The sequence below is a fragment of the Dermacentor albipictus genome, chromosome 5, assembly GCF_038994185.2.
Source record: "Dermacentor albipictus isolate Rhodes 1998 colony chromosome 5, USDA_Dalb.pri_finalv2, whole genome shotgun sequence".
NCBI lineage: Eukaryota > Metazoa > Arthropoda > Arachnida > Ixodida > Ixodidae > Dermacentor > Dermacentor albipictus.
In genome coordinates, this window is record NC_091825.1 from 46,166,904 (window position 1) to 46,181,853 (window position 14,950).

The following is a 14,950-nucleotide window of genomic DNA, read 5'->3' on the forward strand; positions in this document are numbered from 1 at the left end:
AGCTTTGTGTCGGATTGCATTAGGGACGTTTTTTATAAGAAAACGACAATATTAGCTGCACCTTGAACAGGACTTTTTCGACATGCTTGGGGTTCGCCGAGGAATAGCATGAAACTGGTGATAATACCATGAATTACAGAACGACTTGAGCAAAGGCAGCCTTCATTTCCAAACATGCTCCCAAAGTTATAATTACTTTTATTCAGTAAATTATAATCGATGAAATAATAGTTAGTGTCGCATTTAGTCATGTCCACCGCTGACTGTAAGGTGTTGCTGTAATAGAAGACATTTTTTTCCTCCTACTCAACGTTTTATATAAACATTTGGCGTGACCAACTACAGTGGGCGGTATCCACTGCTGATCGCCATGAACAGGCTAATATCATGCTAACGTCATGACTGATCGTTTCGTCTTTCATGACATCACCTCGTAGAAGATTTAACTCACTGGCCATTTGCGATTTCAGTTGCCTTCCGTCACAGGTAATTGTTTCGCTCGGCAGTTTACGAAAGGTGTCCTTCCATTTGACGTCCTTTCCAGAGCCTCCGATCCCGCCGTACTCGCTGGTGTGCACACTTGGTCCCAAAATGAACGAGAGCACGGTTTTTCCTGACGATGGCTTGTGCGACTACACCGTGCTTGAAGCACTGACAGTCAAGCTGGGCGGCCCTTACCCGAAAAGCGTGGAGCACTTCCTCGACGTCGCCTCCAAGCACCGTCGCACCAAATACGGCATCGGATTTGACAGCAAGTGAGCATTTCAAATCAAGAATTCTAAGGAAACTCACCCTGCCGAGAACACAGATGACAGGGATTAAAACCGGACCGCGACCACGAAAGTTTATAAAACACTCCAGAACATTACTTCTATATACTTTCGCGGTCGGTGGCCATTTTGCATTGTTCTTAAGGGAGCACTTGCTTTAAAGCATTCACTTAAAAGCTAATATGACTGACAGATCGTCCGCGAGTGCAAGCGCTTTATGGCCATGGTTATATCACTATTGTTGCAGCTAGGGGTAACACGTTCACGTCAGGAATCCTCCAGGTACAGGGATGAGTACATCTGGGAATAGCAGCGAAAAAAGAAATTTTGGGTTTTGTGTGCCAAAACCACCATCTGATTATGAGGCACGCCGTAGTGGTGAACTTCGGAAATTTAGGCCACCTGGGGTTCTTTAACGTGCACCTAAATCTAAGTACACGGGTGTTTTCGCATTTCACCCCCATCGAAACGTGGCAGGGATTCGATCCCGCGACCCCGTGTGTAGCAGCCCGACACCGTAGCCGCTAAGCAACCACGGCGGGTCAGGAGCGAAAGAAAAGCGTTTATTCTACATATTTACACTGGCTCCACATATGGAATCCCACTCCACGAAGGAGCATTTAAAATATCTGGGCTCAATACACGTATGAGCCAAATGAGGACGCGTCAGGCCCCTCACTCCACCAAAACTGTCCGCTTTTAGAACAGTCGTATTCCCTAGGCGACTAGACTAGGGAATCTGATGACTGTGTCTCCGCGAGTCATAACTATCGAACCATACGCAAAATCCCTCCCATGATGTCGCATCGTTCCGCTGGACTTCGCGTCCAATGTAGCAGGATCGCCCCCGCATACGAGGCAACTATGTGCAAATTTGGGAACCTGAAGTCCACGCCCTTCCAGCGGAAGCCTTCGACATTGCTCCGTCGCATCAACTGGTGGGCTCTCCGTGACGGTCAGTTTACAGCCACCCGGGAAGCCTGGCATCCACAGTTCTTACTGCAGCTAGAGAATCCGGCAGTAGTTGTCAGCTTGAGAGGAGCTTTGTGGATTCGTCGACAGTCGGTGCCGGCGCTGCGCCGACGTCTGGGCGGGCGCGGATGAAGGGGGCTGGCTCGTGGAAAACACCTAAGGAATGCCATTTGCGTTTTGAGATGTAACAGACTCCTCCGGCGCTGGGAGATTCGACCTGAAGGTGAACAACTGTCAGGTTGTCCGAAGCGTCGGGGTTCCCTTCCGAAGTGATGGTTGAGGACTCGGTGCCGCTGGGGTTTCAGCACTCGCGTCATTGCAGTCTTCTTTCTAAGAAGACACAAGCACACACAGACACACTGGTTGGCGTGCCCGAGCGACATGCCCACCGGACGCTATGATCACTGCGTAGCTTTAGAAAGTTCTACCCCTCTCTTTGTATCTCTCTTCTTTTTTTCTTGTGGTCTGCTCTCGGCAGACACATATTAGTTTCCCAATCTCAATGACATAGATAAAGATACGTACCGAGCAAGTTTTTGAAAATGTGAGTTAGTTTCTTAAAATCCTCGGCTCAGACCGTCTGCGTTCTTAATCTGGCTCCCATTCCTGTACTTGACCCCAAAGCTGTATTCCTGCAAAATGAGACTCCATCTCAGCACTTTCCAGTTTTTGCCCGGCATTTGGTTCACCCAAGCAAGAGGAGAATGTTCGCTCTCGACCGTGAATTTCGTGCCTTCAGTATAGCATCTTGGCTCTTGAATTGCCCATACTATGCGCGAACACTCAGAGGGATGGTATCCGTTTCCACTGAGGTACGGAGTGTTCTTCAGCGCTTTCGTTAAGTTGGGCAAGTATGACACCTAGACTGCGGTCATTGGCGTCTCACTGGAGAAGGAATTCTATGCAATAGTCTAGCAAGGCAGGCACACGCCTTGAAGACAGGAGCTATATTCAGATTCTGAAAAGCTGCTTCCCTATCGGCGCTCCAAGTGACTTCTGCTTCATGCTTACGCAGACTGTCAGTTAGCGGAGTGCTAGATGAGAATAATTTGAAATATAGTGCTGCTAATACCCGGCTTTACCAGGTATGACCACACGTGCTTTCTTGTTAGTGGCGTTGGAAAGTTAACTATTTCAGCCACTTTGGCATTCATGCGTTCACGGTTTTCCGTGTCCTTTTTAATGCTCCGAATACGTTGCATGAGCCTGGCCGAATTAAGGCTTCTTGACTTTAATAGTCAAGCCCGCCCCTCTGATTCTTTCCAGTATCGTTCGGGTACGTTGCCAATGAGACTCCCAATCATTAGAAAACACGACCAGATCATCCAGGCAGGGCAGCGCAAATTCTTCACGCCTTCACGCATCTGATCCATTAGCCTTGAGAAACACAACGGCGCGTTCTTCAAGCCAAAGCTCATGGTAACTGGCTGGAAAACCCCAAAACGTGTTACAAAGGCCGCGTAGCGACTGGCTCATTAAGTTAGAGGCAGCTGCCAATATCCCCTTGCTAAGTGTAGAGTTTACATGTGTGTAGCCTTGCTTAGGAGTTCTACCCTCTCCTCTATATTCGGTAAGGGGTAAATGTGGTCTTTTGTGATGTCATTTAGCTTTCGATAACCCACGCATGGCATCTTTCCAAGGTACCTCAACGAGCATTAGGGGAATGAATGAAACCACGCTTATTCCACATTAAAATGCGCTCAAGACGCTGGGAAGACGCTGCAAGTGAGCAATATTCACTATGTGCCCCCTTAATCACAATGAGATAGATGAAGCATCCGTTATCTGCCTTCATTGTGTCTAGCTGCTGTGGTGATAAGCGGTACGCTTTTCACTTAAAAGGAACCTCCGTCGTTAGCCCGATGTCATGTTGTGCCAAAGAAGTCCTTCCTAGGGTCTCCCCCAAACAATCCACAAATTCCTGAATAAGGCTCCTCAAATCTTCTAATTTCTGAGCATCTAGTTCTTCCGTGTTAGCAGCATGCGTTATTACCTCTTTCAGGCAAGGGGCCGTTTTCCCACGGAAACAGGATAACTGTAGAGTAACGTCCTCTGAAGCATTCATTTGGGAGCCTTGCAAGCGCGGCGCGTTAGCCGGCAGCCACGTGGCATTTCTTTTAAAATTCGCTTTTAAATAAGGCTGGAGAAAAATCAACAAGGAAGTTATGTTAGCATGGATGAAATAATCGGATGTTTCTGAACGAACGCTACGAGTCTTGTATTGAAGATCTTTTACTAGAGTTAATATTTGGAAGAGTATAGACCTGGGCTGGTTGGTTAAAGTTAATTAGGCAATATTTATTAATTGCCCAGCTTGGCGGATTGAAAAAGGTTTCACAACGAGCTACTTATGGCTGAGCGCAACACTGCGGCAATTCAACAGGCGTAGCGCCTATGTTTCTTCTTTTAATACTTGGCCCAAGTTAGCTGAAACACCCTATGTAGCTGCACTTCTATAGCTGTTGAGGCTCGTTCTGTAACGGGCAATGAAGTTAGAAGGGCCTTGCAAGACATGACGCGCTGGAAAGCGACAGGAAAACTGGGAATAACAGTCGATTTTTATCAAGGATGGACGGGTTATTATGTTTGAAAAGCTTGCGGCCCTTATACACAATGACTCACAACTTCAAGTGTACTAGAGGGTTGGAAGTATGGCAGCATTATAATGATCCATGAAAAGAGAGATGCTAAAACTTTTATTAATTACAGGCCGGTTAGCTTGCTTTCAGTGTTATGTAAAATATTAGCTAAGGCAATTTCCGATAGAATCAGGACCACCCTTGACTTCCAACATAACAAGAGAATAAGCTGGCTACAGGAAGAGATATTCTGCAGTAGATCACAACCACGTCATCAATCAGGTAATTGAGAATACTGCGGAGTGAAATCAACCTAACTATATGGCTTTCATAGAATATGAAGAGACATTTGATTAAGTAGAGATAACAGCAGCCATGGCGGCATTTGACAATAAAGCAGTGCAGGAGGCGTACGTGAACATCTTGGGAAATATCTACAGATTCCACACTTGGTCCTCCACAAGAAAAGCAGAAAGTTACTTATCAAGAAAGGCGTCATGCGAGAAGATAATCTGTCCAATTCTATTCACTGCATGCTTAGAATAAATATTCAAGCTAGTATACAGGGAAGGCTTAGGAGTGAGGATCAACGGCGAATATCTCGACAACCTTGGGTTTGCAAATGACATTGACTTCTTCAGATACGCTGGCGATGAATTGCAACAAATTGTAGAAACTTATTCCTCGCTCAGCTGCTAGCATCGTCGTCATTGTCACTACCGTTTCAATAAAACGCCATGTTTGGTCATCAACCGCTTATTCGGAATGGTCCTTCCCTGTTTCTACATGATCGTGCCTTAAAACCCGCGAGCTGTATTAATCAACGCCGGAACAGTCCCCAGTACCGACTGACGATGAACCCACGCATGGATTCGCCGGAAAAGGGGAGTAAACGGAAGCGACTGCACTCATGCTTCCACAGACAGCCGCTTGCTAGAAGGAGGCCAAGTCGATCGTGCATAGGGCACTTATCACAGCTACGGCAAGCCTCCTCTTTGACGATATTGACGCGGCTCTTTGTGAAGAAACAGTGCTTCGACCGCACCTCATGAGCAGCCGACTCGAAATGCGTCAGGAGAGGCTTTGTTCCCTAGATGAAAAGATCGAAGTGTCCAGTCTTGACGACGAAATACTCGTACATGAACAATATACCCTTCAGGTAGACCACATAGATAAACTGGTTATACTGAAGTCTAAAATCAGACTTGCTATTGTGATGGGACAATGTAAGCACTGAAGACGTGCTACAGATCATGGGAAGCGGAATGACCATCCTATTATTCTTGCACCTTGAAGCATTGGAAAAAATACAAGTGCCGAAGAATTGTATGACCATAGCTGTACAAGCCATGACCACATTGAGAATGTAAAAGAAAGAACGGTATGAAGACAGAAATATACAGTGACACGGAAGTACCTGCTATTGTGTCTGAAACCGGTAGTGCCATGGTTAGTGACGTGGATGAGGGAACTGAAGGTAGCTATCAACTTATGTGATCATATTTCGATTAAGAAACGCGTCAAAAGCACAAGGATGAGCAAGAAGTAGCTATTTTAGCCACAGGGATACCGAAAGAGCCTTCATACAGTGTGCACGACATGCGAGTGGTTCCAATAGGAATGCGCGGTTCGACAACGGCTCTTATAAACAGTTCAGGAGTCCACGAAGACCTCATTTTCACTGAAGAGTGACTGTGCCGTCCAGGCAAGGGAAATATACTAATTCTACTGATGATCACGAAGGCCCACGCATGAACTGAAGCGACAGGGTTTCCAGCCAGTACAGGAGGCGAGCACGAGAGAGCCATCACCACTGCGCATTCAACGTAGAAGGACGTCTGACCACTGCGCTGTTTCCCGCTGTCGGAGCTAACTACTTAACGCTCAATGAATTTAAGCGCCCCAAAAAACTACGTCCGGTCATTCAGACTACTACTATCACATATATCCAGTAAACAAGCACAACAAAGCATCAGAGACCGGATACCATCTATACAGAGCAAGGTGCCATTTCGCGGAGCGCTTGGCCACAGCTGCACATCTTTTGACGGCGTTAACACTTTTTCAAGGAAGATCAAGCAACGGCCACAGAATACTAAGTGCCAGCTTCTGATGCTCAACGTTGAGCAACGTCGTCTAACACCATTACGTGTGCACACCAGAATTGACGCTACTAAACAAATTAAAAGTGCGCATTCGGTAGGACTCTAAGGACAGGGCAGAGATCCTGATGATTACCGATCACAAAGCGAATTTACAGCAACCAGTGAACAAAACCGCCCGTGCGATGTTTCTGGCACATTCTCTAGTCTATACTGCACTCGATGATCGTTTTTATTTGGTATAACCGGACTGTCTTTGCCAAGAATATGAAAATAACCCTTCGTGTCGAGGCGGTAAGTGTGTAAAGAATTCTTCGTCGCTCACCTGCTATCATGATCGTCATCGCCACTGCTAATCTATTAAAACCAATGTTTGCTCATCAACCGCTCTTTCTGTGTGGTCCTTCGCGGGTTTCTGAGAAAGAAATGATTGAGGACCTTCACTGAGAAACTGCAAGAGTGGTGTTGAAGACAAATATGCAGAAGGAAAAGATAGAGCCTAAAAGGAGAACAACAATCTGTGATCATCACTGAGCCTCTAGAGTCTGTACAGCAGTATGTTTATCTAGGTCAATTACTAACAGGGGACCCTCAGCATGACAAGGATTTTACAGAATAGAACTTACAGGAAAATTGCAGAGCAATAAAAATGGATTGGAGGGCATACGGCCGAAACATGGAAGTTCACAAAGAAGCTAGAGAACAAGGACCGCGCAATAAGCGGTGGAACAAAAAATGGCAGGCGCTACTCTAAGAGGCAGGAAGAGAGTGGTGTGGATCAGATGACAAACGGAGATAGCCGATATTTTAGTTGACATTAAGAAAAAGGAAATCGAGCTGGGCAGGCTATGGAAAGCCTAGGGTAGATAACTGGTAGGCCTTTGGAGTTACAGAATGGGTCCCAAGGCGAGGAAGCGCAGTTGAGGACGGCAGAAAAAGAGTTGGAATGAGGAAATTAGGAAATTTGCAGGTGCGCGTTGGAATCAGGTAACGAAATACAAAGGTAATTGGAGACTGGATAGAGGGTCCTTTGTTCTGCAAGTGGACATAATAAAATAGGATGTGTATGATGATGACGATGATGATGAAATAGCTGAACTACGGTGCTAAATAAAACAAACAAGGATGTTGTACTGCTTCAATGGCATCCATCAGTATGGAGTGATTGGATTGGAAACTGATGAGGCACACCTTTGCTGAGGGCGAACGTAAGTTGTGTACAGAAGTTATGATAACGACGATTGTGCGACGAAAAATTTACTTTATGTATCCTGGAGGACGGTTAGCTTGAGATATTATGTATTCGACAGGAGGCTTCCAGGACAGGTTTTTAGGTATGTGAACGCCAAGGCAACAATACGAGGATATAAATATTGAACACATACGTTAACCAAATAGCACTAGAACAAGAAATTCACATATATTTACATTTGTTTAGCATTTAGTTTTATGTACCACGTGCGGCTCCATTTGTGAATGTGGTTCGTGCAAGTCTGAAGGGTTGCGACATCCAAAATATTGTTATTCATGTTTCTATACATCATACACTATCAGCTGTCGAGGAGGACCTTCCGGATCCCCCACGCTAAACTGACTGGACCACAGTCATCGATATTCAGAATGCTTCAGACAGGGCCGTTCCCCTCGAGAAGCAGACTGAGCCTTTATTCACCAGAGGGTTACAGCCGCAACGTGTGGATTGCGGCGAATCGTACTGCTCGCTAGCGCACATGCTCTGGCAGTGCTCCGCGTTAAGCGGCACCGTGTTCAGTAAAGAAGAAGACTGGGTGGACGCCCTGCGAAGCGACGACCACCAGATGCAGCTCCGGCCCGTCCAGAGAGCTCACGAAAGATTGAGGCTCACGGGCTTCCCGTCCCAACGTGGGTGCGGTCCACGACCCCTGCCGACCACTAAACCAAGAGTGGGTGGAGAGGGGTGCCTCAGGACACCATAACGTTACTTCCTTCGGTGCGTGGTGTCAGTGTCTGTTGGCTTCTTATGATTGCGCCCCTCGCTTAACCACCTTTCTTCGTTTAAATATATATATATATATATATATATATATATATATATATATATATATATATATATATATATATATATATATATATATATATATATATATATATACCAGGCGACGGCAAAGATTTACCTGGAGTGACTATAATTACTATAGTAATATCGCTGTCACAAGGGTGTCATACACTTTGTTTGCTGATGATTGCATGATGTGTAGTAACACGGTAACATGAATAAGAATATTTTCGGCGTCGAAACCCTTTAGACTCACACGAACCACCTCCACAACTGGAGCCGCAGGTGGTACATAAAGCTAAATGTATGTACGTTTATCTATAACATATATGCAATGCATATGCGACCCCCCACTACTGAACTTATTCCCTAGAACTTTCTACTACAGTAGCGAGAACTCGTACAAAATTTAATTCACAGGGCATGCCTTTCACGTTAAATGTGTTCAGGCTATTAAAAAGTGCAAAACAATTGTAGTGCTGACGATCTGAAAAAATGATGCGAATCACGGGAAAATGATGCAATTCGCTTGCGGCGCTCTTTACTGGCAGCGCAGTGACGCCTGTCCGATGCCATTACAGGCCTTACGGGGCGCGTGCTTTTAGGGGAGCCAGACGTATTGGCGTACACACGTACGTCACATACGAGTATAGCTATAATACGGTCCTAGGGGTCGAAGCACACAGCTAGACCTTAATGGCGCTTTCTGAGCAGCGCTCTGCGAGCGAAATTGCCAACTCTTTGTTTTTGGAGTGTTTTACTTTGCAGTAATATTTGGGCTATAAGTGTGCGTGTCTGATTAAGATCGGTGAACTTTATATATATATATATATATATATATATATATATATATATATATATATATATATATATATATATATATATATATTGACACGTGTATTTATATTTATCGGGCGACCAGGTTTCACCGCCTAACAAATCTTATCGCACAGCGCGGGACGCGCTTGCATGTATCCGAAGTTTCTGGAAAGTTATCGATGCTTCTATCCGCAGTCTGTTGTTGCCGAACCTTGTGTTATCTGATTTATTCGCCTGACGCGAATGATGTAGAACTTTGTGGAAGGCACGCGGGTCCGAACGATTAGACTGGAACGTTCGACGACTGCTCTATAAAAGCCAACGCGCTTCACCCGCTGATCAGATTTTCGACGATCGCCGAGCGTGTTCGCCGCTATCGTTGCGCTATAAGTGTAGCCTGTTTTGTGGGCACAGGTTCGCCCAATAAAACTTAGTTTTGTCGTTTACAGTACTGCTACTGTGTTATTCAACGTCACGACCACGTGACAATATATATATATATATATATATATATATATATATATATATATATATATATATATATATACACACACACACACACACACACACACACAGAGGGGGTTTCTTCAAAGCTCAGCACGCAGGACCCGACGTAGCATACATTGCTGTGTTGTTCATGCATTACTGTACTGTGACGAAGGCTGGTCCACCAGCCGAAAACGTTAGTAAATAAGCCTTCCTAAAAGATCGTCGCCTCTTTCTCTTTCCTGCGTGTGTGTGTGTGTGTGTATATATATATATATATATATATATATATATATATATATATATATATATATATATATATATATATATATATATATATATATGCGCCGAAGGAAATAGACGGGGAAACGGTGCCGTGGTAGCTGAATTGCTTGAGCATCGGACGCGTAATGCGCAGGTTGTGGGTTCGGTCCCCATCTGCGGCAAGTTGTTTTTTCATCCCCTTTCATTCCCGGTAATTTATCGTTTCTTTATTTCATTTATTAAGCACAGCTAGTTCCCCCTAACTTGTCCTTGGTGTCAGTGTTTATTCGCTTCTTATGATATGACAGATAAAAATCGGGCCCCTTGGTTAACCCCTTTTCTTCTCGTTTATTACATAACGTGGGTCTTGAATCCGGCAACATTGATGCCTTCAGGTAGCATGTGTGGGATTATTGACCGGTTGCCTTCACCCAAAAGATCACGTTCTCGTGATGCCTGCGGCAGAAAGGACGTTCCACATCCGCTGCCAAGGTACCTTCTGCGAGTGGGGGCGCTTGCTAGCACTCCCAGGGTTCTACTGAAGAAAGTGGATGGGGGGAAATGGCGCCGCTGTAGCTTAATTGTTAAAGCATCGCCCGCGTAATGCGAAGGTTGTGGGATCGTTGCCCACCTGCGGCAAGTTGTTTTTCATCCACTTTCATTTCCATTAATTTGTCGTTTCTTTATTTCATTTATTAAGCACAAGTAATTTCCTCTCTGTTGTCCTTGGTGTCAGTGTTTGTTGGCTTCTTATGATATGACTATATATATATATTGTTCTTTTTCAGCTCAACAGAGGGCGTCAAGCAATCGCTGGCGGATGCCGACGCCAAGAGGAATTTGAATATCTTGCAGGAGAAAAGAATTTCTCTTTTTGGATATTTTAATACCGATATATACAGATTCACCGACACAGTTATGGCTGATTTGTTGGGGATACTGAAGGTAATGTCTCCTCTTCAAGCTCAGATAAATATGTATATTTTAATACCTTCCTTCGTTCTTCTGCTACGTGCAAATACAACATGGTCAAATTTAATGTTACTAGGCTTCAACATAGAAATATACTCCGTATCATTCCGAAGTTTTCCCGTGTAACCTTACCGCGACCTGGCTCATGAGGTAGAGTTTAATCATGTTTTCAAACTTTTACGGTTATTGCCTGTACCTAAAACTTGATTGATCAATTAAAAATTTGAACCAATACATGAATAACAATTGTCAACTTGCGTCAATAGATGGTGCCGCGTACGCCAAGCGGCGTTGTGAATATTCGAAATATTCGAAGGCCCCAGTGAGTGGAACAAAGACCGTCGAATGTCACACGAGCATAGTCGCTCAAATTTCAGGAACCTTTGCGATTGCGATCTGTTGGAACTTTACCTGTATCTCTAAAAATTAGGAACAAATGTGTAATGTTGATTTGATGCTACGTATTATTTCTATACTAGAGTTGTGAAGAGGCGATTCCGCAGCTGGGATGACTGCAGAATCACTATACATATTCAAACACCGGAATGGGTAAATGAATGTTGGCACCAATCGGACTGGTGGAATGGGAACGGAATGAGAGCCTGAGATTCCGTAATGGAGTTGGAATAGAATTTGCACATAGTCCTCAAGCACTAAATGTTAATTTTAAGCGAGACTGTACAACCGTTACAATTTCCAATTAGAATAAAGTTAATTTAGATTGTTTGTTGTAGTTCTCGAATTTCACTAAATCGCGGTTGTTCCATGCAGTATCTACCCATTGCTGTATAGAAGTTACATAAACAGGGATTAAGTGCCTCAGAAAAGATAACTAGCGTTTCGATGGGTGGACCTATCTGTGTCACAGATAAGTCCCCCTATCGAAACGTTGGTCAACCATTCTGAAGCACTTTGTCCCTGTTTATGTAACTTCTATACGACAGTGTGATACTCCATTTGTCGCCCCCATTCGTGAATATCTGCCGACAGGTGACTATACATCACGGTATTGTATATATTATATGCTTCTGAAGACCTGGAAATATTTCTATGCTACGAAGTTGAAGTACTTTCAAAGATGGTAACTTTCAGTCGTGAAGGATGGTTCTCTTTACCCAGAGCATGCCTTACGACACAAGGACGCAGGCCAAAATGACTTCGCGAACGGTTAGACCCTGAGCGATACAACGGCGATTTAAGACGCGCCATGTTCTTTCGCACACTGTTGTGTACCCAGACGCATTTACAGGCGGTCAGCGAGGTGTTCAGGAAAAGAAAAGACTATGCTCGTTAATATGCTACTAAAAATAAAGCGAAAGAGCGTCTTGCAAAATATATAAATCCCTTTCGCTTCTGTGATTTTTATCAAAGAGACAGAATAATATAGTGCATGAAGGACAGGCACAACGGTGTAATAGAATTTTGCACTTTGTTTTACTTGAGTAAAAATAGTTTTGAATCGAAGAATTGCAGATTTCGAAAATCGTGCACTTCATGTAGAAGGAAAGCCTTGCTTGTATAGATGTATGCGTTGTGGTTGTTAACCAACTTGCACGTGTGTAGTTAAAGCGACGCTCTGCGCATGCTCCGAAGATAGCAGCCTATGGCGCGCGCGTTGAAGTACAGAGGGGATGGCATCTCGGCTGGCGCAGTGCAACCGACGTAGCGGGACTGACCGTGAGTGACGCTCGCCCGCGCGCCGATGACGTCGGACTATAAACGTGCCTTAAGGGGAAGCTTTAGCTCGGGCCCAACTCCGACGCGGCCTATTCAGATACATGTAAAACGCAAAAACGTTTTTCTGAGGTAATACTTGGGCCGATTTTAACGACATTTGTTGCATTTCAGAGAGAAAGTTATATTCTAGTGACTGTTGGAAGCGGAATTTTGATTTATGTCCTGTTTTTTCTTAAAAAGATTTTCAAATATTCGACCGTCTGAAAAAAAAATAGGAGCATGAAGTTTAGAAATTCATAGCGCTTCATCAAGAACAGATATCGCGGTCCTGTAAACGGCATCCATTAGAACATTCAAAGCGGACAAATTGAATATGTCATTTTACATCTTACGTGAACTTGTTACGTTGGTTACAAGGGTTCTGCAACAGCTATATTTCCATATCTAAATTTTTAAAATTTCCATATGTAACATATCAATTTTGTCCACTTTAGGTGTACTTTAGATGCAATTCGCTGAATTTACATTTTTCGTTGTTGAGTTACAGAGTTGCAAACTTGTTAGTTTCGATTTTTGAAAATTTTCGATTTTTTGCCAATTTTTATTAAAACATTGACGACCTAAATCAAGAATTTGAAACCAACATTCACTAGATTTTAAGCTTTTCTTTTAACCACAACAAACGTCGTGAAATTTGGTGCAGTGGTTGCCAAGAAAAACAACTGCTCATTTTACATGTATTTAGATAGCAGCACTCGAGTAAAAGCTTCCTCTTAATGTGAGCACCATCTGGTGGCGTTGCAAGATACTCAGCGGCACGCGCGGCAAGACCATTACAGCGCACGGAAAGTGGGGGGAAGAGACAAAGAAAGCCTCGCTTTGGAACAGGCTTAAACCTAAATTGAAGGAAAATCCCCTATATACGACGAAACGAAATTTCGCCTATGAATACTCCCATCATTACGGATCCCCTCCCTCCCCCCCTCACCCACCGACTTTTATGTAAATAGAGAATGACTGTGCCGTTGCTCTGACTCTGTAAGGACTAGGGAGGGAATAGCGGAGATGAAGCTGCATCAAAGGCAGTCAGCCCAAATTGACATGTTCAGAAGATATTTGGATGGCAAAAAAAAAGAATATGCTTTATAATAATATTATATTCGTGACTTCTAAGCCAGACGGCTAAGTCATTTGTTAATCCTATTTTATGATCAAGACAATCAAGCTTCATGGAAAAACAACATATATTGTATAGTAAACAGCTCATGAAAGTAAAGCAAACATCTTGTATACTTGTTAGTGGAGTGATGTTGCTTAAGTATTGTTTTTGTATTCACCAGGCATTTGTTATACGAGGCGCACGCATGCGCTTAACCATCCGGCAGTGTTTCCTTTTAGAGTTTCTGCTAAAGTTTTCACAGCGTAGAAGCAGATAATTGTACGCCGAAACCAAGGTAAAGCAAAAAAATTTTGTAAAACATCTATAAAGAGATTACAGGCAAAACGTGATGCAGAGATAATGGGCCACGATGCGCATCTCCATTTTCTCGTGCGGAAAATAAGTACCTAACAATATTTTTAACGTTGTTAGTACTTCAAAAATATGTTTCAGTCAATGGGCGCACAAGCCCCAGAAGTAAACAATTGGAAGAGAGAATTTTATCAACTAGAATTGTAGCAGTTGAATTGTTTAGCCGTATGGGATCAGCTCATCTACTCCAAGAGTGGGAATGAATCGCATTTCACCATTCCAAGGAGTTAAAAGGAGTGGAATTACCGGGATCGTCACACTACGGAAAGGAGTGGGGATGGAATGGAAGGCCACAATCCGCAGCTGTGTACTATACAGGTTTCCTTATTTCACTGCAATTTTTCTTTCTTTTTTCTGTTTTACGCCTTCTGTAGCTGCACCATGTCATTGGTTTTGCTTACCCTGTGCGACGAGGAGGTTTAACTATATGTACATATATGTTCCCTGATCCTGTTAGTCCTGCTGTTAACTACACCAGCATCGAAACCTTCAGACATCCCAGAGCTACGCTATCAAAAAAGTTGGCATCCTATGAGGCTCATCTTGCCCAAGAACAATTACCTTCATCTGCCTTGCTTGCGTTTCCTTTCTTGAAAGCTCTGCTCTCACTACTTTCCCGTGAAGAATGCTAAGTCACGGTGATAACGCGCATGCCGTTCATGACATGGAAGTACCGGGCGTGCAGCGTTTGAAAAAAAGGAAATCCAGAAAAACATTTATGACGATAATGGTTGCGGGAGAAT

General features: G+C 43.9%; 2 protein-coding genes across 2 annotated transcripts in view; both read left to right on the forward strand.

The window, feature by feature from the left end:
* Positions 1–684, forward strand: part of LOC135900510 (dentin sialophosphoprotein-like) — a 48,565-nt gene extending 47,881 nt beyond the window's left edge. The window contains exon 14 of the mRNA XM_070539377.1: positions 545–684. The gene's annotated coding sequence lies outside the window, so the exon portion shown is untranslated. The remainder of the gene's footprint in view (positions 1–544) is intronic.
* LOC135900484 (uncharacterized) overlaps positions 625–14,950 on the forward strand; it is a 60,875-nt gene continuing 46,549 nt past the window's right edge. Inside the window, exon 1 of the mRNA XM_065429970.1 lies at positions 625–755. The gene's annotated coding sequence lies outside the window, so the exon portion shown is untranslated. The remainder of the gene's footprint in view (positions 756–14,950) is intronic.